Raw genomic sequence first — 26,995 nt, forward strand, 5'->3', positions numbered from 1 at the left:
CGCAAGCCATACCTCCCTGGAAGCCGCTGGGTGTCTAGTTTTCAGAAATGCATGGGTTTGGTAGGTTTCCCTAGATGGCCGCCGAGCACCGGGCCAAAAACCAAAGTGACCCCCCTTGCAAAACCAGGTGGTTTTGCCATAGGCCACTTTGATGTCGCCTCACTACGTTTTGGGCCCTTGCCTGCCGCGGGTACTTGGGCCTCCCACACAAGTGAGGCACCATTTTTACCGGGAGACCTGGGGGAACGCTGGGTGGTGGTAAATTTGTGTGAGCCCGGTGATGCCACTACTTTCCCACCCCAAAATGTGTGAAAAAAGTGATTTTTTCAGCAAAAATTGAGGTTTGCAGGGGATTCTGGGTAAGGAAACGTTGGGGGATCCACGCAAGCCATACCTCCCTGGAAGCCGCCGGGTGTCTAGTTTTCAGAAATGCATGGGTTTGGTAGGTTTCCCTAGATGGCCGCCGAGCACCGGGCCAAAAACCAAAGTGACCCCCCTTGCAAAACCAGGTGGTTTTGCCATAGGCCACTTTGATGTCGCCTCACTACATTTTGGGTCCTTGCCTGCCGCGGGTACTTGGGCCTCCCACACAAGTGAGGCACCATTTTTACCGGGAGACCTGGGGGAACGCTGGGTGGTGGTAAATTTGTGTGAGCCCGGTGATGCCACTACTTTCCCACCCCAAAATGTGTGAAAAAAGTGATTTTTTCAGCAAAAATTGAGGTTTGCAGGGGATTCTGGGTAAGGAAACGTTGGGGGATCCACGCAAGCCATACCTCCCTGGAAGCCGCAAGGTGTCTAGTTTTCAGAAATGCGTGGGTTTGGTAGGTTTCCCTAGATGGCCGCCGCGCACCGGGCCAAAAACCAAAGTGACCCCCCTTGCAAAACCAGGTGGTTTTGCCATAGGCCATTTTGATGTCGCCTCACTACGTTTTGGGCCCTTGCCTGCCGCGGGTACTTGGGCCTCCCACACAATTGAGGCACCATTTTTACCGGGAGACCTGGGGGAACGCTGGGTGGTGGTAAATTTGTGTGAGCCCGGTGATGCCACAGCTTTCCCACCCCAAAATGTGTGAAAAAAGTGATTTTTTCAGCAAAAAATGAGGTTTGCAGGGGATTCTGGGTAAGGAAACGTTGGGGGATCCACGCAAGCCATACCTCCCTGGAAGCGGCCTGGTGTCTAGTTTTCAGAAATGCGTGGGTTTGGTAGGTTTCCCTAGATGGCCGCCGAGCACCGGGTCAAAAACCAAAGTGACCCCCCTTGCAAAACCAGGTGGTTTTGCGATAGGCCATTTTGATGTCGCCTCACTAAGTTTTGGGCCCTTGCCTGCCGCGGGTACTTGGGCCTCCCACACAAGTGAGGCACCATTTTTACCGGGAGACCTGGGGGAACGCTGGGTGGTGGTAAATTTGTGTGAGCCCGGTGATGCCACAACTTTCCCACCCCAAAATGTGTGAAAAAAGTGATTTTTTCAGCAAACAATGAGGTTTGCAGGGGATTCTGGGTAAGGAAACGTTGGGGGATCCACGCAAGCCATACCTCCCTGGAAGCCTTCGGGTGTCTAGTTTTCAGAAATGTGTGGGTTTGGTAGGTTTCCCTAGATGGCCGCCGAGCACCGGGTCAAAAACTAAAGTGACCACCCTTGCAAAACCAGGTGGTTTTGCGATAGGCCATTTTGATGTCGCCTCACTACGTTTTGGGCCCTTGCCTGCCGCGGGTACTTGGGCCTCCCACACAAGTGAGGCACCATTTTTACCGGGAGACCTGGGGGAACGCTGGGTGGTGGTAAATTTGTGTGAGCCCGGTGATGCCAAAACTTTCCCACCCCAAAATGTGTGAAAAAAGTGATTTTTTCAGCAAAAAATGAGGTTTGCAGGGGATTCTGGGTAAGGAAACGTTGGGGGATCCACGCAAGCCATACCTCCCTGGAAGGCGCCGGGTTTCTCGTTTTCAGAAATGTGTGGGTTTGGTAGGTTTCCCTAGGTGCCGGCAGGGCTAGGGTTCAAAAACTACAGCTAGTCACTTTGCCAAAAAAAGGGTCATTTTTCACTGCAAAACCACGTTGCATTTTGCGCCGTTTCCTGTCGCGGGCACTCGGCCGACCCACACAAGTGAGGTACCATTTTTCTCGTAGGACTTTGCGGAACGCGGGGTGGGTGGAAATTTGTGGATCCACGCAGATTCCAGAACTGTCCATCACAGAAATGTGGGGAAAATGTGTTTTTTTTGTCAATTTTTTACGTTTGCAAGGGATTCTGGGGAACAGACCTTGGTGGGAGGCAGTCAAGTCACCCCATCCTGGATTCCCCTCGGTGTCTAGTTTTCAAAAATGTATAGGTTTGCTAGGTTTCCCCAGGTGCCGGCAGGGCTAGGGTTCAAAATCTACAGCTAGTCACTTTGCCAAAAAAAGGGTCATTTTTCACTGCAAAATCACGTTGCGTTTTGCGCCGTTTCCTGTCGCGGGCACTAGGCCGACCCGCACAAGTGAGGTACCATTTTTCTCATAGGACTTTGGGGAACGCGGGGTGGGTGGAAATTTGTGGATCCACGCAGATTCCAGAACTTTCCATCACAGAAATGTGGGGAAAATGTGTTTTTTTTGTCAATTTTTTACGTTTGCAAGGGATTCTGGGTAACAGACCATGGTGGGAGGCAGTCAAGTCACCCCATCCTGGATTCCCCTGGGTGTCTAGTTTTCAAAAATGTATAGGTTTGCTAGGTTTCCCTAGGTGCCGGCAGGGCTAGGGTTCAAAATCTACAGCTAGTCACTTTGCCAAAAAAAGGGTCATTTTTCACAGCAAAACCACGTTGCGTTTTGCGACGTTTCCTGTCGCGGGCACTAGGCCGACCCGCACAAGTGAGGTACCATTTTTCTCGTAGGACTTTGGGGAACGCGGGGTGGGTGGAAATTTGTGGATCCACGCAGATTCCAGAACTTTCCATCCCAGAAATGTGGGGAAAATGTGGTTTTTTTGTCATTTTTTTACGTTTGCAAGGGATTCTGGGTAACAGACCATGGTGGGAGGCAGTCAAGTCACCCCATCCTGGATTCCCCTCGGTGTCTAGTTTTCAAAAATGTATAGGTTTGCTAGGTTTCCCTAAGTGCCGGCAGGGCTAGGGTTCAAAACCTACAGTTAGTCACTTTGCCAAAAAAGGGTCATTTTTCACTGCAAAATTGAGGTGTAACCACGTTGCGTTTTGCGCCGTTTCCTGTCGCGGGCACTAGGCCGACCCGCACAAGTGAGGTACCATTTTTCTCGTAGGACTTTGGGGAACGCGGGGTGGGTGGAAATTTGTGGATCCACGCAGATTCTAGAACTTTCCATCACAGAAATGTGGGGAAAATGTGTTTTTTTTGTCAATTTTTTACGCTTGCAAGGGATTCTGGGTAACAGACCATGGTGGGAGGCAGTCAAGTCACCCCATCCTGGATTCCCCTGGGTGTCTAGTTTTCAAAAATGTATAGGTTTGCTAGGTTTCCCTAGGTGCCGGCAGGGGTAGGGTTCAAAATCTACAGCTAGTCACTTTGCCAAAAAAAGGGTCATTTTTCACTGCAAAATCACGTTGCGTTTTGCGCCGTTTCCTGTCGCGGGCACTAGGCCGACCCGCACAAGTGAGGTACCATTTTTCTCATAGGACTTTGGGGAACGCGGGGTGGGTGGAAATTTGTGGATCCACGCAGATTCCAGAACTTTCCATCACAGAAATGTGGGGAAAATGTGTTTTTTTTGTCAATTTTTTACGTTTGCAAGGGATTCTGGGTAACAGACCATGGTGGGAGGCAGTCAAGTCACCCCATCCTGGATTCCCCTGGGTGTCTAGTTTTCAAAAATGTATAGGTTTGCTAGGTTTCCCTAGGTGCCGGCAGGGCTAGGGTTCAAAATCTACAGCTAGTCACTTTGCCAAAAAAAGGGTCATTTTTCACAGCAAAACCACGTTGCGTTTTGCGCTGTTTCCTGTCGCGGGCACTAGGCCGACCCGCACAAGTGACGTACCATTTTTCTCGTAGGACTTTGGGGAACGCGGGGTGGGTGGAAATTTGTGGATCCACGCAGATTCCAGAACTTTCCATCACAGAAATGTGGAGAAAATGTGTTTTTTTTGTCAATTTTTTACGCTTGCAAGGGATTCTGGGTAACTGACCATGGTGGGAGGCAGTCAAGTCACCCCATCCTGGATTCACCTGGGTGTCTAGTTTTCAAAAATGTATAGGTTTGCTAGGTTTCCCTAGGTGCCGGCAGGGCTAGGGTTCAAAATCTACAGCTAGTCACTTTACCAAAAAAAGGGTCATTTTTCACTGCAAAACCTCGTTGCGTTTTGCGACGTTTCCTGTCGCGGGCACTAGGCCGACCCGCACAAGTGAGGTACCATTTTTCTCGTAGGACTTTGGGGAACGCGGGGTGGGTGGAAATTTGTGGATCCACGCAGATTCCAGAACTTTCCATCCCAGAAATGTGGGGAAAATGTGGTTTTTTTGTCATTTTTTTACGTTTGCAAGGGATTCTGGGTAACAGACCATGGTGGGAGGCAGTCAAGTCACCCCATCCTGGATTCCCCTCGGTGTCTAGTTTTCAAAAATGTATAGGTTTGCTAGGTTTCCCTAAGTGCCGGCAGGGCTAGGGTTCAAAACCTACAGTTAGTCACTTTGCCAAAAAAGGGTCATTTTTCACTGCAAAATTGAGGTGTAACCACGTTGCGTTTTGCGCCGTTTCCTGTCGCGGGCACTAGGCCGACCCGCACAAGTGAGGTACCATTTTTCTCGTAGGACTTTGGGGAACGCGGGGTGGGTGGAAATTTGTGGATCCACGCAGATTCTAGAACTTTCCATCACAGAAATGTGGGGAAAATGTGTTTTTTTTGTCAATTTTTTACGCTTGCAAGGGATTCTGGGTAACAGACCATGGTGGGAGGCAGTCAAGTCACCCCATCCTGGATTCCCCTGGGTGTCTAGTTTTCAAAAATGTATAGGTTTGCTAGGTTTCCCTAGGTGCCGGCAGGGGTAGGGTTCAAAATCTACAGCTAGTCACTTTGCCAAAAAAAGGGTCATTTTTCACTGCAAAACCACATTGCGTTTTGCGCCGTTTCCTGTCGCGGGCACTAGGCCGACCCACACAAGTGAGGTACCATTTTTCTCGCAGGACTTTGGGGAACGCGGGGTGGATGGAAATTTGTGGATCCACGCAGATTCCAGAACTTTCCATCACAGAAATGTGGGGAAAATGTGTTTTTTTGGTCAATTTTTTACGTTTGCAAGGGATTCTGGGTAACAGACCATAGTGGGAGGCAGTCAAGTCACCCCATCCTGGATTCCCCTGGGTGTCTAGTTTTCAAAAATGTATAGGTTTGCTAGGTTTCCCTAGGTGCCGGCAGGGCTAGGGTTCAAAATCTACAGCTAGTCACTTTGCCAAAAAAAGGGTCATTTTTCACTGCAAAACCACGTTGCGTTTTGCGCTGTTTCCTGTCGCGGGCACTAGGCCGACCCGCACAAGTGAGGTAACATTTTTCTCGTAGGACTTTGGGGGACGCGGGGTGGGTGGAAATTTGTGGATTCACGCAGATTCTAGAACTTTCCATCACAGAAATGTGGGGAAATGTGTTTTTTTTGTCAATTTTTTACGCTTGCAAGGGATTCTGGGTAACAGACCATGGTGGGAGGCAGTCAAGTCACCCCATCCTAGATTTCCCTGGGTGTCTAGTTTTCCAAAAATGTATAGGTTTGCTAGGTTTCCCTAGGTGCCGGCAGGGCTAGGGTTCAAAATCTACAGCTAGTCACTTTGCCAAAAAAAGGGTCATTTTTCACTGCAAAACCACGTTGCGTTTTGCGCCGTTTCCTGTCACGGGCACTAGGCCGACCCGCACAAGTGAGGTACCATTTTTCTCGTAGGACTTTGGGGAACGCGGGGTGGGTGGAAATTTGTGGATCCATGCAGATTCCAGAACTTTCCATCACAGAAATGAAGGGAAAACGTGTTTTTTTTGTAAATTTTTTACGTTTGCAAGGGATTATGGGTAACAGACCATGGTGGGAGGCAGTCAAGTCACCCCATCCTGGATTTCCCTGGGTGTCTAGTTTTCAAAAATGTATAGGTTTGCTAGGTTTCCCTAGGTGCCGGCAGGGCTAGGGTTCAAAATCTACAGCTAGTCACTTTGCCAAAAAAAGGATCATTTTTCACTGCAAAATTGAGGTGTGACCATGTTGCGTTTTGCGCCTTTTCCTGTCGCGGGCACTAGGCCGACCCGCACATGTGAGGTACCGTTTTTCTCGTAGGACTTTGGGGAACGCGGGGTGGGTGGAAATTTGTGGATCCACGCAGATTCCAGAACTTTCCATCACAGAAATGTGGGGAAAATGTGTTTTTTTTGTCAATTTTTTACGTTTGCAAGGGATTCTGGGTAACAGACCATGGTGGGAGGCAGTCAAGTCACCCCATCCTGGCTTCCCCTGGGTGTCTAGTTTTCAAAAATGTATAGGATTGCTAGGTTTCCCTAGGTGCCGGCAGGGCTAGGGTTCAAAATCTACAGCTAGTCACTTTGCCAAAAAAAGGGTCATTTTTCACTGCAAAACCACGTTGCGTTTTGCGCCGTTTCCTGTCGCGGGCACTAGGCCGACCCGCACAAGTGAGGTACCATTTTTCTCGTAGGACTTTGGGGAACGGGGGTGGGTGGAAATTTGTGGATCCACGTAGATTCCAGAACTTTCCATCGCAGAAATGTGGGGAAAATGTGGTTTTTTTGTCAATTTTTTACGCTTGCAAGGGATTCTGGGTAACAGACCATGGTGGGAGGCAGTCAAGTCACCCCATCCTGGATTCCCCTGGGTGTCTAGTTTTCAAAAATGTATAGGTTTGCTAGGTTTCCCTAGGTGCCGGCAGGACTAGGGTTCAAAATCTACAGCTAGTTACTTTGCCAAAAAAAGGGTCATTTTTCACTGCAAAACCACGTTGCGTTTTGCGCCGTTTCCTGTCGCGGGCACTAGGCCGACCCGCACAAGTGAGGTACCATTTTTCTCGTAGGACTTTGGGGAACGCGGGGTGGGTGGAAATTTGTGGATCCACGCAGATTCCAGAACTTTCCATCACAGAAATGTGGGGAAAATGTGTTTTTTTTGTCAATTTTTTACGTTTGCAAGGGATTCTGGGTAACAGACCATGGTGGGAGGCAGTCAAGTCACCCCATCCTGGATTCCCCTGGGTGTCTAGTTTTCAAAAATATATAGGTTTGCTAGGTTTCCCTAGGTTCCGGCAGGGCTAGGGTTCAAAAACTACAGCTAGACTCTTCGCAAAAAAAGTGTAAATTTTCAGTGTGAAAATGTGGTGCGTTCACCTTAGGTTTTGAGTCACTTCCTGTCATGGGCACTATGCCAACCCACACAAGTGAGGTACCATTTTTATCGGGAGACTTAGGGTAGTTCCGATTTGTAAAGAAACTGTTATTACCTATTGATTTTTGATGCATTTCTCCCTTCCAAATGAAAGACATTGTGTAAAAAAAAAGTCATTTTGAAAAATGACCAATAATTGTCATGCAAATATGAGTATTCCCAATTTCGAAAATGTGCAAATATGCACTGTTTCTAAACTCTGTAATTTGTTCCCATTTCAGAAATACATAGGTGTCTTTCATACCGATTTTTCCATGTATACATTTTCCCACAATAATTGCCATATACCCGGAACAAAAAAAAAAAACATTACAAAATGCTGCTCAGTTTTCTACTCTGGGTTCATTGGGCTCTTGGTGAACCTACAGGTCCTATATGTCCCCACAACCAGGAAGGTCCACCGGATGTAATGGTACATTGCTTTCAAAGAGATGTCATAATTCGAAGAAGTTACAGGTGAAAACGTTGACTCAAAAGGCTTTTTTTTTCAACAAATTTTTAATTTTTCCTATATTTACCTGTAAGTTTCTATAAAGAAACCTTGATGGATCTACACAAATGACCCCTTGCTGAATTCAAAATGTTGTCTACTTTTCAAAAATGTATAGCTTTCCAGGATCCATTATTGTTTTTGTACCCATTTCTACCATTAACTGGAAGGAGGTTGAAAGCACAAAAAATATCAAAAATAGGGTATGTCCCAGAAAAATGCCAAAACTGTGTAAAAAATGTTGGTTTTCTAACAAAATTCTGTCATTCCCTAAAATCTGGAGAAATGGTGATTTCAGCCCCACAAACCCTTTTTTGATACCATTTGCAGAGAAAAACCCAGAAGCTTTCAATTGCAGTCCGTTTTTCCCATTTTTCACAAAAAAAACAAAATTTTGCTGTATTTTGACTAATTTCTGGGAACCCTCTAGGAGAATCCACAAACCCTGGGTACCTTTAGAATCCCCAAGATGTTGGAAGAAAAGGACGCAAATTTGGCGTGGATACCTAATGTGGTCAAAAAGTTACAGGGGCCTAAGCGCGCACTACCCCAAATAGCCCAAAAAAGGCTTAGCACAGGAGGGGAAAAGGCCTAGCAGCGAAGGGGTTAAAGTAAAAGCAGTATCCACTATACTTTTGATACGCTGCTTATGTTTGAATTGCAGCACTTTCTTTTTATATTTGCAGCATGTTCTCATTAAATTATGAATCACTCTAGTTCGAAAAAGTCTCTGACAAATTTCATGAAATTCTTTTTGTCTACGGGTAACAGATACTGTTTCTTTATCATGTTTTCTTTTCCTTGTATTTGAAATTGAAGTCTCCTTCTCCTTACTTGAAAAATTCTTCTTTTTCCTTTGTGTGATGTTATTTTCATTAAATGTTCGTAATATTTTTTTCAGAAATTGTCTAGTGTTTTTACCAGAAGAAACTGTTTGTGTAGTCCAATCATTTTTTTGTAATTCAAAATCTTTTCTTTTCTGCAAATATAAATGCTTCTTTTCTTGTCATTTTTTCTCAGTTCTTCTAGGCATTTTCAAATTTTTATCCAAACGAAATAATTTTCTGAAAAAAAAGAAAATAGAGTCAATTATTTTTTACATCAGTTCAACATATTACAATAATAACATACAATTACATAAATTCTACTAACGCGTTCCAGAGGCAGTGCTGCAACGTGATGGAGCACGGTAGGGGAGCAGTAGGATGACGGGTAGTGCCATAGAACATACAGCAAGTATTTATTTAATTATTTACATACACCTTTACAATTTACATGTAACTGCACTACCTCATACTTTTTACCTCTCCACCGCACTCCATCACCCCACACACTCCCTCTGCAACCCACCGCAGACAACTTTATAGATAATATTTTTAAAAATTGTAATCTATATACTTAGGATGATATTATCAACCAAACGGCACACAGAAAAATTACCATTATTAGCCTAACAATTTTATCTACAACTTCGCAAACATAACACTGCACCCAAAGCTTTAATTGGAGGGGAGAGAGTCTGAGCACCGGCAGTTTATTTTTGGGGACCTAGAAACGGATCTCTATGGGGCTCTATTTAAGGGCCTCGCAAAGGTAGTCCATTGCTTTTTTTTTTATTGGACTGTAGTGAGACAGTGAGACCATGCACATTGCTCACTACTAAAAAGTGGAAACAACATGCCAGGTGAGTCGCGTTGTAGGAGAAAAGAATGGCCATATTATCAAGAATCGGCGATAACATTTTCGCCGCTTTAGCAGCAGGAAACTGCCGCTAACGCGGCGATAATGGGCTTGATAATATGCCTTGTGAATTCCCATTGAAGCCCAAGTTCTGGTGTGAACCTGGACTTCTATGGGAATTCACAACGTCATATTATCAAGCCCATTATCGCCACGTTAGCGGCAGTTTCCTGCCGCTAAAGCGGCAATAATGTTATCGCTGATTCTTGATAATATGGCCCGAAATCCTTTAAAGAGAGCCATTTTCTCTCACGATATTCCTTCTCTTTTTGCAGCTCAAGAGCAACATCATCATGGAGTGATTAGCAGAGAGACCACCAGGCGCACAACGCCCATTGCTCAGGACTCCCTGAGACAGCTTCCCAATAGCACACACAGAGCCGCACCCGAGGACTTCACAGGTTTTCAAAAGACCATTTGCTTGTAAATGATGCTCTGTTTTTTTCCACCCCTATTTAGAGCCCCTACATCCCCACTCTGCCTATTGCTGTAAGAACTAGCCTCCCACGAAATGTCGCTCTGGTTGCGCCTTTGGAGACGACCACACGCAGCCAACTTCAACACAACCCTGCTCTCACCTTTCACAGGGTGTTGTTGTAGAGCTACGAAAACACAGGCTTTACCTGGCTCACTTAGGGGCATATTATCAAGAACTGCATTAAAATGATCACCGCTTTAGCGGCAGGAAACGGCCGCTAAAGCGGCAATAATGAGCTTGATAATATGCCCTTGTGAATCCCCATAGAAGCCCAGCTTCACATCACAACCTGGCCGGCTATGGGAATTGACAAGGGCATATTATCAAGTCCATTTTCGCCACTTTAGCCGCAGTTTCCTGCCGTTAAGGCGGTAATAATTTTAACGCTGTTCTTGATAATATGCCCCGTTATTTTTCTAAATTAACATCTTACACTGAAAAGCTGCTTTACATTTCTTTCCCTACATCAACCTTTGTTTAAAACACCACCAGAGAAGGGTGGTGAACTCTGGTCCACAAAGAGCAACTCAAAGCTTTCTTATTCTTGATCAGAAACTTCATCTGCCTCTCAATGATTATCGCTAGCCTTTTCGGCCCCTTAAGAGGCTGGGTGGATGAGTATAATACGCTGTATTTAGGATCGGCGGCGGAGAGTGCACGAACATAAGGACGGATAGTTGAATAAAGGGCGACTGGATGGATGGCCACATGGATGAGTGGATTGCTAGATGGATGGATATATGGGTATATGGATGAATGGAAGGATAAATGGATGCATGGACCAGTACTTAGGATACACGGGTGGGCTGATAGACGTGTAGGCTTGGTTCTGGGACAGATGTATGTATGAATATATGGGCGTATAACTGGATGGATGGCACAGTGCTTACCATAGGCGAGTGGGCTGATAGATACTTAGAATAACTGCATGGACAGATGTATGTATGTATGTAGGTAGGAATGTCTGAATGAATTGAAAGATGGTTGGATGGCGCAGTGCTTAGGATGAATGGATGCAGGGCTTTAAGTGGGCTGGCTCTGAGCACCGGCAGTTATTTTCAGAAAAACTTGAAACGGGTCTCTATCGGGCTCTATTTTCGGCCCTTGTAAAGGTAGTCGAGTTTTCTTTTTTTTTTATTGCACTGCAGTCAGAGCATTCACATCGATGTGCGCATGCTCATTTTGCTCACTACTGAGAAGTGGAGCGATCATGCTACGTGAGCCACCTTGTAGGAGGAAGAGCAATCCTTTAAAGAGCCTGTTTCCCGAACGTAGGATAATTCAAGGGGATTTTCTTAAGCACACAATGCTAGTTATGTTCATATAGACCACACCCCTACTTGGATAGCCCACACCCCTTTAACAGGTTTACCCCGCCCCTTTTAGAGCACCCCCAGTTTTTTTCCCACTTAAAGCCCTCACTGCACCATAGTAACAAAGAAATGATCCAAGCTTCCATTTAAATGTACAATGGCACCAAGTTTCATAATTTGCCATCAACGCTGGCAGCCTTCTACCACAGTGCAAGAGTGTCTATCAGTACGAAGATTTGTTATCCACAGAAATGTTGTGTGATTTGCGTAGCTGTCTGCTGGAACACTCATCACCAAAAGGTGTTAAAACATGCAAATTTGCAAGAAAAATGTATACCATACCATAAACTGCTTCATAAATGGGCCCAGTGCCACCACACCACCCTCATCCCCATTCTTGCTTAACCTTACAAAATCAAAGAAAGATCCCAACAAACCTGGTAGAGCCACTATAGCAATACAGGGACTTAATTTGAACAAGTCTCTGCCGGAACGCTCAGCAACAAAAGGTATTAAAACATGCAAATTTCCGGATAAACCATGTACCATGCCATAGAGCGCTTTATAAAGTGACCCAAGGGCACTACATCACCTTTACTAGCTACACATATGCACGTTAGAAATGTCTGTGTTATAAACATACCCACTTCTCCCACCCCTACCCCTTCCCTTGCTTAACCTTACGAAATCAAAACAACAAGGCCCAGCACTCCCGTTAGCGCCACTATAGCCATACATGGCCGTAAATTCAACAGGTGTCTGACGGAAACGCTCATCAGCAAAAGGTATTGAAACCTGCAATTTTCCAAGTAAAACATACATCATACCATAAGGCGGTTTATAAATAGTCCCAGTATTACTACACCACCTTCAAACACGCCCTTGCTTAACTTTACGTAATAAAAGTAAAACACAGAGCCCCAGCAAACCTGGAAGCGCCACTATAGCCATACAGAGGCTTAATTTCAACAGATATCTCCCAAAACACTCATCAGCAAAACGTATTAAAACATGCAAATTTGCGGGTAAAACATATACCAAGCCATAGGGCACTTTATAAATGGTCCCAGTGGTCCTACATCACCTTTAATAGCTAGACATCTGCACGTTACTAAAGTCTGTGTTTTAATCACCAACATACCCACCTCCCCCACCCCACCCCCGCCATTGCTTAACCATACGAAATCAAAGAGAAACCGCCACCATTCCTAGTAGTGGCTCTATACCCATACTCGGACTTAATTTTTAAAGGCGTCTTCCGTAACGCTTAGCATCCAAAAGTATTCAAACATGCAAATTGGTCGGTAAAACATAAACCATCCCATAGCACGGTTTATAAATGGGCCCAGTGGCACAACACCACCTTTACTAGCTATACGTCTGTATTTTAATAAAGTTGTTTAACCACTCTGTACAGTGTATAGCAGAGGATGGGGAGAGTAAACAAAGTTGTAATTCCCAAACTTTTGATATACCGTCCCTTTACTGTATGTATATTAAGGACATTAAATTGAATAAAAAAAATTGACGAGTGTCTCAAAAGAGATAGTGAAACTGAGCTCCGGTAAAACCCGAACCACTTAAACACCTACGTATATTCAGCACAGGAGCACAGCCTGACAATTACTATCACTTGTAATGACATGTACTTTACTAATGTCAAGAAAGTCATACAGAAAATATACCAAATAATTTCATTTCTTTTTTATCTCTCACACATTTATAAAACATCTCTTCTAAAGAAACACTCCCCAACCACTTCTATTTCAAAACAACAGACAATAATTAATATGTTTACTACCATATATTGTAGTATATCTACCTTTTTATTATTCACTAGTCACAAACTACTAAAACTATTAACTATACCTCAATGCAAAACTGAAACCATGTTCATATTGTATCTCAATCTATATTCAAATGATTCAAACTATGCGTACACAATAGGAATGTATCACTTTTACTATCTCCATCTCCTCTCCATGTAATCTCCAAACACTGTAGACGGCCTGCCAGTACAACAACCTACCTAGACTTATATTCAAATCTACCACTCACTGTCAAAAATGTGACCACAACATATACACATAACATTTCTGGCTTTAGTTTTATTGCTTTTAACTTAATAACACATACATCTCCTACCCCCCCCCCCTTCCCCACTACTTCCACAAAAAGTATAATTTGCAAACATGGGACATTTTGTTTATCTCGCCTGAATACATTAACAAACCCAAATTAACGCTGTGCCTCATTTTCAAAACCATACAGTCCTTTAAAGATGACAAACTACATTTTTTTCTTTGTGAAAAATTCCTAAACATATATAACAACAGGTCAAACTTTATGCATATTTTATAACCAATATGAAACACCGCACTTTACTAACAGGATAATATTTTGAAATAAAAAATACTTTCAAACTTAAAAATATCACCTCAAATACTTAATCGCTACTACAGAACACATAACACACCTTGTTGATTTCTACCTCACCTTTGTAGTTGGTATGCAGATTTCAAATGTCACATACGCATGCAATTCTTTCTTTGTCACACAGTACATGTAATGCATCGCTTTCATCAAGCATGGAACCAGTAATGGCACAATTTCTCTGTCGCTCCAAATATAAATACATGTAAAGAACCAATCAGAATACTCCATTCCTTCATCGACATTCCAAAAGGTATCTCCATTGGTTATTTTGTAATTTTCCATCTGAAAAGCTACTTAATATTCCGCACCACATACAGGTCAAAAGTTCAACCTATTTTATCACCACACTTTCTGGAACATTCTACGACACCTGCAGGTTAAAAGTTCATGATTTTTTTAAACATATTCAGCATATTCTCGAAAATTTAACAGCACCTGCGGGTTAAAAGTTCACCATTGTTTTAAGTTCCAAATGTAGCTTCAGCTAACTATAACTCGTGCCCCCGTAATGCACTGCTGATGACGTCACATATTACATCATTCATAATAAGGTCAGTGACATCACTGATGACATCACTGATGACATCATCCAGTGAATGTGTTTTTCCTTAAAATATAAAAATGTATTATATATATACCAAGCTGTAATGAAGAATGAGTGGATGTATAAGTGTCTGGATGGAGGACTTAGTATGCGCGTGACTGACTGTTTATGTGAGTGATTAAATGTGTCTCACTGAATACATTGTTTAGTGACTAAACTATGTGAATGTCTGTATCAGTCAGTCTGTTCGTGTGTAACCTGCTGCATCGGTTGGTCAGTAGCTACATGAGTTTCTATGTGGGTTATTGATTAGTTGCCTGAGTATTTGTATGGGAGACTGAGTGTGTGTGTGTTTGCGTGGGGGGTGTGTGACTGTGTGCATAGATGTGTGAGTGGTTGATTGACTGGGTGTATGAGTTTAAGAGTGCATATGGAAACAGCTGTATGGGTGGGTCTGTGTGTATGGGTGTGTTGGTGACTGAATGGATGTCTCAGTGGTACATGTCCAACTAACTACATATGTAAAAGGCAGTGTATGTGAGAGTTGGTTTATAAAAATGACTATATGTGAGAGTCAGTGGTTCTGAGAGTGGCTGTAGGGATGAGTGTGTACTTGTATCAGTGATTGTATAATAGAGTATGTATGTGTTAGTATATGTTTGAATATTGAGGTGGTGTGTGTATAACTGTATAGGTCAGTAAATGGAAGTGTGATTGATTCTTTGCCTGACTCACTAGGCGTGTGAGTAACTGTGGATGAGTGCATGTGTATGAGTACATATGATAGTGTTGTATTGATGAGTGACTGTGTCTGTGAGTGATTGTATGGGTGAATGAGTAGATGTGTGTGTAGACTTACAAATCAGTGACTACATATGTAGTAACTGGTATTTGTGTGTCTATGTTTTTGAAAATGGTATTAAGTATTTTGGACACAGTGTATCAAAGGTTATATTAGGGTGTGAGAAGATGCATCAAATTATCACATGGATATAGTCATCAGTGATGTCATCAGTGATGTCATTTGAGATGTCATCAGTGATGTCATCAGTGATGTCACTGACCATGTCATGAATGTTGTAATATATGATGTCATCAGCAGTGCATTGCGGGGGCGCGAGTTATAGTTAGCTGAACTAACTATAACGGGGGAATTTCTATAGTTTTGTACGAGTGAAATTTCCAACTAACTATAACTTTCCCTAAAACCTATGGTTCTTCAGTGAATTTCAATGTTTTTTTAAATGCTAATTTCTAACTATAACGTTCCTGAAACCTATGTTTTTTTCAGTGAATTTCAATGTTTTTTTTAAATGCTAATTTCTAACTATAACATACCTGAAACCTATGTTTTTTCTGTGAATTAATTTTTTTTTTAAATGCTAATTTCTAACTATAACGTGCCTGAAACCTATGGTTTTTTCAGTGAATTTCAATGGTTTTTTAAATGCTAATTTCTAACTATGCCTACAAAGTTAGGATGTGTGAAGAAAGAGGAAGAAAAACGCAGCAAGAAGCAAGACAAATGCAGAAAGAGGCCGCAGAAGTCCAGAAAGACGAAGAAAAGTGCATGAAGAAGCAAGAGATGTGAAGAAAGAACCACCAGAGGAGCAGAAAGTCCTCCTGTGCCCCCAACTTTTTAGTGACGGGTACTGGTGGTAACTGACTCTGACTAACCAGGACCGGAGCAAGTACTATGCTAAAAGACACTTAGAGTACAGTAAAATACACCTACATACACTAGGGAACACTGTGCGTTAGGGTACCCCTGTGATTAGCATGACCTCCTCTATAAGGCCCTAGTACATAATAGGGCAGGGGGTTTAAAACTACCTCTAAGTCAGAGGTGCAGAAATATGCTACTTTAACTAGTTGTCACATTTGCAGAGTGGTGGAGAAAGGGTGCTGAGCATCCAACCAACGCTCAGGAATTCCGCTGCGTAGGACTTACAGGAGGTACCATAAGGGATTCTTGGCCCCCAAACTCCCTCAGCACTAAATTGGACTTCATCTCCCATCCCGTAGTCTGCCACGAGGCACGTTTGCAGAGTGGTAGAGAAAGGGGGCCATGTCCTCCGAAGACGTCTTAGCGATCCCACTGTGTGGGACTTATTGGAGGTAACAAGAGGGGTAGTTGGCCCCCAAGGACATCCTTGGGGGCCAACTTTCCAAACTATTACCTCCAGTCTGTCTCACACAGCAGCACTGGTAAGTACTCGTACCAGGCCATGCCTAATTTGCCCACCACTCTACAAACGCACTCCCTGGCATGCACTTGGATGGGGATTGAAGTCCCCTTTACTGCTGGGAGTCCTTTAGGGGCAAACTAGCCTACCTTTTACCTCCAGTAAGCCCCACGTAGTGGGATTGGTGAGAGGTAGACAAAGGCCATGCCCCCTCTCTCCACCACTCTGCAAACGCGCCCCCTGGCATGTTGTAAGTTGGGGGATTAAGTCCCCTTAAATTCTGAGGCTGCCTGGGGTCCAACTAGCCCACCATGTACCTCCAGTAAGCATCACAGAGCTGCGTTGCAGAGAGGTGGTCCGAGGCCACGCCCCTTTTCTCTGTGGCACTTACTGGACGTACCTGGTGGGCGAGTTGGCCCCCAGGGACCCTCAGGATTCAAGGGGACTTAATTCCCCAAATTAAAACACGCCACAGGGCGTGTTTCCACACTTATCACATCAGGCCCTGCCCCCTCCCTGCACCACTGTGGAAATGCACCCCCTGGTGAGTTGTAAGTTGGGATTAATTCCCCTTGAATACTGAGGGTCCCTGGGGGCCAACTAGCCCACCAGGTACCTCCATTATGCACCAGGGAGCTGCGTTGCAGAGAGGTGTTCAGAGGCCATGCCCCTTTTTACACCGCTCTGCAAAGCAGCTCTGTGGTGCTTACTGGAGGTACCTGGTGGGCTAGTTGGCACCCAGGGACCCTCAGGATTGGAGTGGATTAATTTCCCAACTTAAAATGCGCCACAGGGTGCGTTTGCACACATTTCACCTCAGGACCCGCCCCCTCCCTTCACCACTGCAAATTCTCCCCGTGGCGAGTTTTAAGTTGGGGGATTAAGTCCCCTTGAATCCTGTGGGTCCCTGGGGCCCAACTTGCCCAGAACACCTAAAATTAAACTGTAAAACAATTATTACACAATTAAACAACTAATAGTATTTAACAACTCATTATAAAGTAAGTAAAATTAATTTACTCCCCACCCTTCACCCCAAGACACCCAAAACCCAAACAAAATAAACAATAAAACAGTTACCCAAATTAATTATCAATTCATTAATTAATATTAATGATATATTCATTACTACCTAATTAAAAATAAATTACTTCCCACCCAGTGCCCCTACAAACCCGATAACCCACAACTAAAATTAATTACATAATTTCCATATTTATTTCTCAAATAATTAATTAGTATTAATTAATAACTAATTATTAATTATTTAAAAATAAATTACATCCCACCCTTTACCCCTATAAACCCAACAACCCGCACTTAACATTTACCCCCCAAAATTTAAAAACACAATTAACATGAGAAAACATCAATTAAGTAAATATTAATAAATAAAACATATTCATTAATTTATTATAATTAAATAACTTCCCACCCTATTCCTCTATAAACCCACAACCTACTACGGAACTAAAAAATGCAAAAATGTAATTAAAATAAAATTAATTACTACTAAAATACATACATTAAAAAACATAAACAATACTTATGCAAAAATACATCACACACATTTAAAATATATACTAAAATACATAACACTAATAAATAAATAGATATTTTAAACAATGCTTTTATATATTTTGTAAATCGATATTTCTTACCTTAAAGTTGATATTCTTGACCACAATATTCTTGCTGTCGGTATTTTTTTGTCACGATATTTAAAAACTTGATATTAGTGTAAGTTGACATTTCCAACTCGATATTTTGACTGAATACTGATCAGCACCACCTGAACCTGCCTGGATCTGCCTTGACCTGCCTGACCTCCCTGCTGCTGGCTTCTGCTGGAGTGAGTCCTGATCCCCAAGAGGTGCCCCCCAGGTCCTGAACCCTTGGCTAGCATCAGTCTGAATTAATACTCATGAAGAGGTGAACCTCCAGAAGTTTAAGCTCCTAATGTCAGCAATTCGCATCAAAACTTGACAGACATCTGCAACGACCATCAACAATAGACCATCATTTTGCACCAACAGCAACTGTCTGCAATCATCAACCAATTCGAAGCTTCAGTGATAACCGGTTTTTCATGCTTCAGCAACAACCAACTGTAAGTCTTGTCCTGATCCTCTTGGCCCCCTCCAATGTGAATGAAATTTTTCATGCTGCATTTGAAAAGATAACTCTTCAGATGGACTAACCTAGTCCCTGTATCTGATCTTTTGCTCCATCGATGTTCGCCTAAACTTGTGACTTTCCCCGGTCTAGCACAGCCTAATAACTGTAAGTGGGGCTTTGTGCTTCTTGGCACTATTTTCACTCAAAACCTTATAAAGCAGTATCATGAGTTTTACTAAATTGATCTTTGGCAATATGGTATCATTTATGTTTCTTAGAATTTACTCTATGTGCCTAAATTGGTTTGTGATGTTTCTTGTGTTCTGTTATCACTTTATTACTGTTTCTTTGCTGCATAAAAACTTTTTATATTTTCTCTAAGTTAAGCCTGGCTGCTTTTATGACAAGCTATCAGGGGGTTAGGCACAGGGTGATTTAGTCACTTTGTGTATCACACAGGGGTAGTGGTTGTTGTCTGAGCAGGGCTTCCACCCCTTTCTAAAAACAACCCAAAATATTACACAGGCTCTGTGTGGTGGAAGAATGCGCCATGAAGTTTTAACATTTTTAGGCATTTAGGTAGGAGAAACATCAACAATGGGCATAAATGTGTTCGCTATAGAAAGTTAATGTTATGGTGGTATATGTTTTTGTGGGTATCATATCAATCTTGGCATAAGAGTAGTTGAATCTGATCTGTAATAGGGATAAGAGTTACCCATTATAGCCATATTGTGGGCATCCCAGGCATGATGGTGGCCAGTCATATATTAATGCAGGCCTTTCATATTGGCGCTCCTGTCCACTAAGGGCACATTGCTGGCCACAGCAGGAAGACCGGAAATCTTTACATACTGTTGGCAACTATGGCATACACTCTTGTTTAATGCTTGCACCAGCATTATGGTGCTAATTCTTTGTATATGTTGGATCATAGTTGGAACAATGGTGCCCAGGTCTTGTGTAATATTTATATCAGCAAAGCATAACAAATTCATACGTTCTTAAATAATATAATTACCACTGTCTCAGTCTCTGCCTGTAATATTTGTATAACATGTGTACATTCTTACTTGCACTCAACCAAACATAGATCCAGCATTAAACTCTGTAATTATGTCCCCATGCACTTACCTACCCGCTAATTAGCCATACATTCATTCCATCCACAATGTAGTCCTTCAGTCACTTAGACATAGATACAAACAAACCAATCAATAAAGACTTCACTCAGCAAAGAGCCAGATTCACTGGCTTTCATTAGTGATGGAGAACCACAAATTGGCAAATGATTTTTTCACTGCTTCTGCATCATTCAGATTTTTTTAAAGCATTTCCATTGAATGTCAGTGGTAGATAACTAGTTCTTTCTTTGCCGAGACGTGTTTCACTATTTGTGAATTATTAATTCATTGAATCAACAAATATGTATTTTGAATTATTCCCCACGTGAAAATAAAAGTCAGTAAAGCCCTCATCTAAGAGGCTTCTATCCAAATAAATAACTCTAAGATAAGCACTTAAAGAGAGCAAGCCTCTGTCTAATGAAACATAGGCCACAAGCTATTCGAGATCACATTACAGCTGATTGTGGACTGATTAAATCACAGCATAAAATCTTGTGACAATAACATTGTTCAAACCAGAGCAAAGAAGGGCCATTTCAAGGCCTGCATCATATTCACCAACAACTTATCCAAAGAACTGTTTTAAGTGTACTCAGAACAGGGGGCAATTTATCCAAAACTACTTCCCGCTGGTTCCTTGGGCACCTACATGATAATCGTATGATATTCTTTAAAAAGTGAGTAAACTTCTTACGAACTAATATGGGGTCATTTAACCTTCCTATCTGGACCACTTGTGCTGTATGACCAGTTGTCATTCAGATGTTGGTGATTAGATATAAGGTTCTATGGTTTACATAAATACTCGTTTACACTTCAGTGGGCAGCTGATGTTGCTTGAGAGCTGATGTCTGTTAAATAAAATTCAAATGAATACCAATTAGATGAAGGTTGCAAATACGTACTCCTTTATTGCACATTTGTTTAAAATTATTGTAACTAATACAGCCATAAAACATTTAACTTTTGACATGATACAGAATTAGAAAAGAGATTGTGAGGAATGGTCTCAAAGTTGTTCTGTGATAAAATACCAAACAATAAAGACAGATGATACCACTACAAGTATATTATTATGACTAAAGTAAAAAAAAGTATGGTTGTATGTCCGACCAGATATATAGTGCTCCAGCGATGTAATCATTTGTCAAACAATATCAAAAAAGTTTAAAAACAACCAGTTTGTTGTTTGTGGGTAAATGCCGATTAAGCATATTTTATAGCGCCGTAAAAATTTCTGGTGTTTAACCTCAAAAGTGGAATTATTTCCTGTGAGATACTGGGCTGTTGTTTGATTGGGGTGGAACAGTCACAATCACTGTAAGTCACTAAATTAAGCTGTGCATAACCCTCTCGTAGTTTTCCACAAAAGCAGTCGGGCTTAACTTAGAGGCAATCTGTAAAGTATGTATGTAGCACACAGTGATAAGGTAAAAACAAAACACAAGAAAAATCCCCCACACATTTAGAAAAATTGAGTTAAGTCAGTAGAACTAGTGCTATGAATTTTCAAAGTTTAAGGTAAAAACGAATGCCTAAAGGATCAATGCGCCAGCTGCGGACATCTACTTCTATGAGACCGGGTCTAAGTTGGAAAATATGGCCGATCAGGATGGAGCACCAGTCAGATACAAGAATAGGATTGGGACCAGTAGGCGCTTACCTTCAGACTTAGAAGAAATTTTGTGGACAAAATGTCTGAAAAGGTAAAGTTCCGCAGGGCAAGACTGCAGGTGGTGTCCGAGGAGGAGGATGCGTCATCGGAGATTCACTAGATGAAATTGCAATGAATGTTTCGACATTTGGACATCGTCCTCTTTTTTTGGGGGAAGTAGAAAATCAGCAGTGGGAGAAAGCTGCAGGCTGTAGCAGAGTAGGGCTCTACCCCTTCTGTGAAGGACCCGTGGACAGTATATGGTGCTGCAGAGAATAACGTAACAGGAGGTGCCGTCAATTCAGGCTGACTGATGATGCACCTTCGCTGGATCGATGAGCAGATAGTTGCTGGTCTCTTCGGGGTTCGCAGGGCAGTTTTTGGCTTTTTTACCAAAAGGTTTCTAAGTCTCAAGTTTTAGATTGTGGCTCCCTGGGCTCTTTTAGCACCACTTCCAATGGTCCAGGACTAGAGAAGCGCCACTTGGAAGGTCAGGACTCCCTCAGGCTGGGTCCAGGTGCAGGTTAAAGATGGTTGGATCCTTTTCTGTCCCTGAGGTTCTAACAGGAGGCCAGTCAACTAGCCCTTGGAGTCACTCTGGTAGTCCTGAGATTAACTGTTTGAACAGGGCTCAAATATCACGGCAGGCCTCTGAGGGTTGAAAGCAAGCTTCAAGCAGCAGAGCAATCCTTCCAGGTGCAGCAAAGCAGCCTTCTGAAGTACACAGCAGGCCCCAGCAGCAGGCAATCCTCAAGAGTCCTTCCAAAGAATCAGAATGTCAACTGAAGAGTGGGTTTTAGAGTCCTGTTTTTATACCTAGTGCCTTCTTTGAAGTAGGAGAATTTGCTAGAGAATTCCCTGTGAACCACTTGAAGTTTCTTGATTTACCTGCCCTGGCTCTTGGCTGTCTGCAGGAGCAATGCAGGTGTGAGAAGTCCTTTGTGTGAAAGCAGGGCACAGCCTATTCAGTTGCTCTGTCCCCATCCTGCCAGGGATGGCTCATCCAAGCACACCTAATTCCTCTACTGTGTTGCTGTGTGGAAGGAATATGCAAAGTCCAACTGCCAACTTCATCCAGTCATGTGACCCATGAACAGGCAGCAGGCACCAAATGGCTAGGGCAAGAAAATGTCAACTTTCTAACAGTGCCATTTCAAACTTGTAACTTAAAATCAGACTTTACCATTAAAGAGAATGTTCAATTACAATTTCTCAGACACAAAACATGAATTCCTTATCTGTTCCCAATCAAAGGTTGGTACATATTAAATGTAATAAGGCAACTCAATGTTATCCTATGGAAGAGGAAATAAATTTATGAGCTTTTCTCTACTTGGACATGAAAAACATACATATGTCCATCCTTTTAATTACAATACACTCTGCCCTATGGGATGTATAGGGTCTACCTTGGGGCGACTTCTGAGTAATTAAAGGGGAGTTTAGGTATTGGCAAGTGAGATAAGGCAGTTTAAAACTGCTTAAAGGCTCCAATGACCTGGTGCATGTTTTGAAGGGTTACTTAAGTGGGTGGCACAAGACTTGCTGCAGTCCCACTTGTAGCATTTAATGAACAGGACCTGGGTATATGGTATATCCCTTTACTAGGGACTTCTAAGGACACTAAATAGGCTAATAAGATGTATGCTAGTTTTACCATGGTTTAGGGAGTGATCCCAAGCACTTTGGCACTAGCAAGCACTGGTAAAGTGCACAGTGACCAGCAAAAATGATTTCAGAAAAATAGGAGGGTACAGGCAAAATGTTTTGGGGAAGCCCCCCCTAAAGTGTTGCAACTTTAGCGTAGCTCTACAAGGTGTGTTTTCCCATTCACAGGTGACATGAGTGAAGGTTCAAATACACAATGATGAATGTGAAAGACAGGTGATTGTAGTCCCTCAAAATGCTATTCAATGTATATTTGACATGAAGGGATTGCTTTTGGATTTCTCTAAGAAAGTAAGAAACCCCAGAATTACTATGGACTCCAAGCTATAAATGGAAAAACTAGCAAGATCCTGCTTCATTACTATAAAACCTTTGTGACGCATCTTACCCCCACTTGCAATTTTCACACAAGGTCCAGGCTACTATCTCTCTTTTTCTATCTAAATTTAATTACGGCACTAGCCTCTACCACAGATTATCTTTAACAACTACGAATAGACTTTAACGGGTTCAGAACTCTGCTGCCAGACTACTCTTACAAATAAAGCCACAAGCCTACATTTCACCTGCCTTAAAGGCCCTAAACTGGATACCAGTTGCCAGAAAATACACATTCAAACTGCTTTGTATCATCCACAAAGCGATACATGGTGCAGGGCTGCTCTTCATCAAGAATAAAATCTTGGCGCAACATTGGCACCTCAACTTAAAATCCTACATACAAGAAAAAAAACATAGGTGGCACATCCTTCTCTGTTCAAGCAGCTATACTATGGAACTCTTTACCCCTAAATATAAGATCCACTCATAACTACTTTATCTTCAGAATCTACTCAAGCTACACAAGAGTTGGTTCTTCCCCACAAACATGAATATATAGCATATCCCTGTGTATTTAAGCAGGTATTTGGATTATATAGGTGTACCTAGATATTTGAATTTCTTTATATAAATGTGTCAAATAATCATGTTTATAAATGTATAGGTGTTCTGCTTAAAAAATATTACTATTGGTTATATTATTCTATGTTTATCACGTCGCTGAATAGGTAAGTACATTTTTATCATAACTATTCATCTAGAATTGATTCACTATTGAAGAAAAAATATATAAAAACAAATAAATTTTCTTAAAATACAGTGATGCTTGAAAGTTTATTAAATGCAACTTGAATCTAGATACATCACCTTACTAATAAAGATATACCTTCCATGTACTTATATATCTTTATATTTATTACTTTACTCCTAATTCAGCTTCTCTAATGCACTACCGTATATCTCACTATTTACCTCGCTCAGTATATCCTCTACCTCCACTCTCTGACTAATCCCAAACCTCAATCTACTCTTCTTTTCAATGCACTACCTTATTTCTCACCCTATAGCTCTCTCAATATATCCTCTACCTCCACTCTCTGACTCATCCCAAACCACATTCTAATTCTATGATTCCCAAATAATCCTTTTTAGATTCATCCCTCCTTGCATCATCTCAAACCTTTTTTCCTATTCAGATCTCCCAAACAAGGCTTTCTAAAATCTCCCCTCTGAATCTTTCCCCTCCCCTCTACTCTAGTTTCCAAATGGAGATTTACACAAAATTCATGTACTTCACTTTGTAGGCCATTTCCCGTTTAACCCATATGACAGTATCATCTGCATTTTGCAAGATCTTAAATGAATTACTAAGAATATTTGGGAAAGGAAAGCACTTGTAAGACTTGTAAGCCTTTGGGTCATCTTCCTCCAAATATTTTGCCTACTCCCTTCCTGTTTGCTGAAATTACTTTTTGTTGACTTAGGACGCTGTGCACTTTACCACTGCTAAACAGTGCTAAAGTGCTTGTGCTCACTCCTTGAAATGGTGAAATTAGCCAACACTTGATTTGTACATTTTATTTACTTGTACGTCACTAGTATAGGTATATAATATGTGCCCAGGAACTGTACATTGAATGTTACTCATGGGCTGCAGCGCTTCTTTTGCTACCCTCTTAAGTAGCTTTTGAAATATGTCTCAATCCTGCCATTGCAGCCTGTGTGCAGTTTTAAACTAAAATTTTGACCTGGCAAAATAAACCTTTTGCCAGGACATAGCCTCACTTTTTAGTGCATATAGGCCACCACTAAGGTGCATTTTCTTCAAATGGTAGAACAAGGGTTCATTACGTTTTCTATATCCAAGTAGTAAAAAACTCTTAAAATAATGTTTCACTTCTGTGAGGCCTACCACTCACATAGGATAACAATGTGTTGCCTTATTACATTTAATAAGGGATAACTTTTGATTGGGAGTAGGTAGCAAAGTCATGTTTACGCTCAAATGCATTGCAATTTGAAATCCTCTTTAATGGTAAAGTTAGGTTTTAAATCACAATTCTGAAAATTCCACTTTAAGAAAATTGTCCAAACCATTTGGTGCCTGCAGCCTGTGTCATGGGTCCTACGACTAACTGTAGTTGGCCTTTGTGTATTCCTTCCAGAGAGTGAGATAAAAGGGGAGTTAGATGTTGGCAGGATGGGGCATTCTGCCTGGATGTGAAGAGCTGAGCTGTTGAAATTACATTTCAAAGGGGCTGCCTCCAGAACACTCAAAATGAACTTGGCACTTGCCTATTGTCACCCCAGTCTCCTTGGAACCTATACAGGGAAGGGAATTCCAGAACCAGATGTGATGGGGTACCTAGAGGTTTCTCCCACTTTAAAACTGGCACCAGGTATCAATATTGGACCCTCATACCAACTCTTCACTTCACTTCTGGACCTGGGGAGGATCCCCAGAAGTACTACCTTGTACATCAGAGAACAGCCTTGCTGCTTGAGGACTGCCTTGCTGGTTGATCCAAGGACCACCAGAGTGACTCTAAGGATCAGGCAGTCAACCTCCTTTTCTGAGATACAGGGAAACAACAAGCTCCAGAGGCCTCCATGCAATTGCCTAGCTGACCTGCTGCAACTAGACCTGCCGGGACATTCAACATGACCTGTCTGAACCCTGGTGGCCTTTGCTGAAGTGAGTTCCTGATCACAAAGTGTTGCTTCCCCAGGTCCTTACCCCTTGGATGGCATCAGTTGAGCTCCTTCTGTGAATAAAGGGAGAAATCCTGATGTTTTGGGCTTTTCACGACCTGGCTCAGTTGCATTGAGAACTTGCCGCCCCAAAACCATCAACGCGAAACTCTGGTGAATCAGAATCTTTGTACTACAGTGACCACCAGTGACGACCAGCAACACAAGATCTGAACTTTACGCTGAAGGAATGACAGCCTGTGATGACTAACAACATGGAGCTACAGCAATGGTCATCTCTGGCGCCTGCCAGAATCTACGCACTATGGTGATCACTGCCTGCGGTGCTGAGCCTGCTCTTCACACTACAGCGACGACCATCCACAATGTTCTCCTCATTGCCTCCTTAAGATGACTACAAATCTTGAACTGCAAAAAATCATTTACATCAAAGTCATCAGAAACAGTTGTTTGAAATCCCTGTTTTATAACTCAGTTAGCTTTTTCCACTAAACTTTTAGAATGTTGAGAATATGGATCTACTGTAAAATGACTTTGAGTGCTATTCTTAATAAAAATTCCTGGGTGACACCAAATACTTGCCATTGTCAGAGATTAAAACTTTGGGAATACCCTCCTAGCTAAACACCTATTTTAAAAAATTCAATAGTAACATCAGTGATCATCTCTTGAATGGACTTAAAATAAATCCACTTTTGAGAAATCATCAATGATAGTAATAAATTACTTTGGCTCAGTAGGAAGACAATTAAAAGTATCTAAGTTAAAAAAGGTATATTTATTCCAAGGTTTTTAGGCATATCAACATTCACCAAAAGGGGTTTGT

Source organism: Triturus cristatus, chromosome 3_2 (assembly GCF_964204655.1).
Source record: "Triturus cristatus chromosome 3_2, aTriCri1.1, whole genome shotgun sequence".
Classification (NCBI taxonomy): domain Eukaryota; kingdom Metazoa; phylum Chordata; class Amphibia; order Caudata; family Salamandridae; genus Triturus; species Triturus cristatus.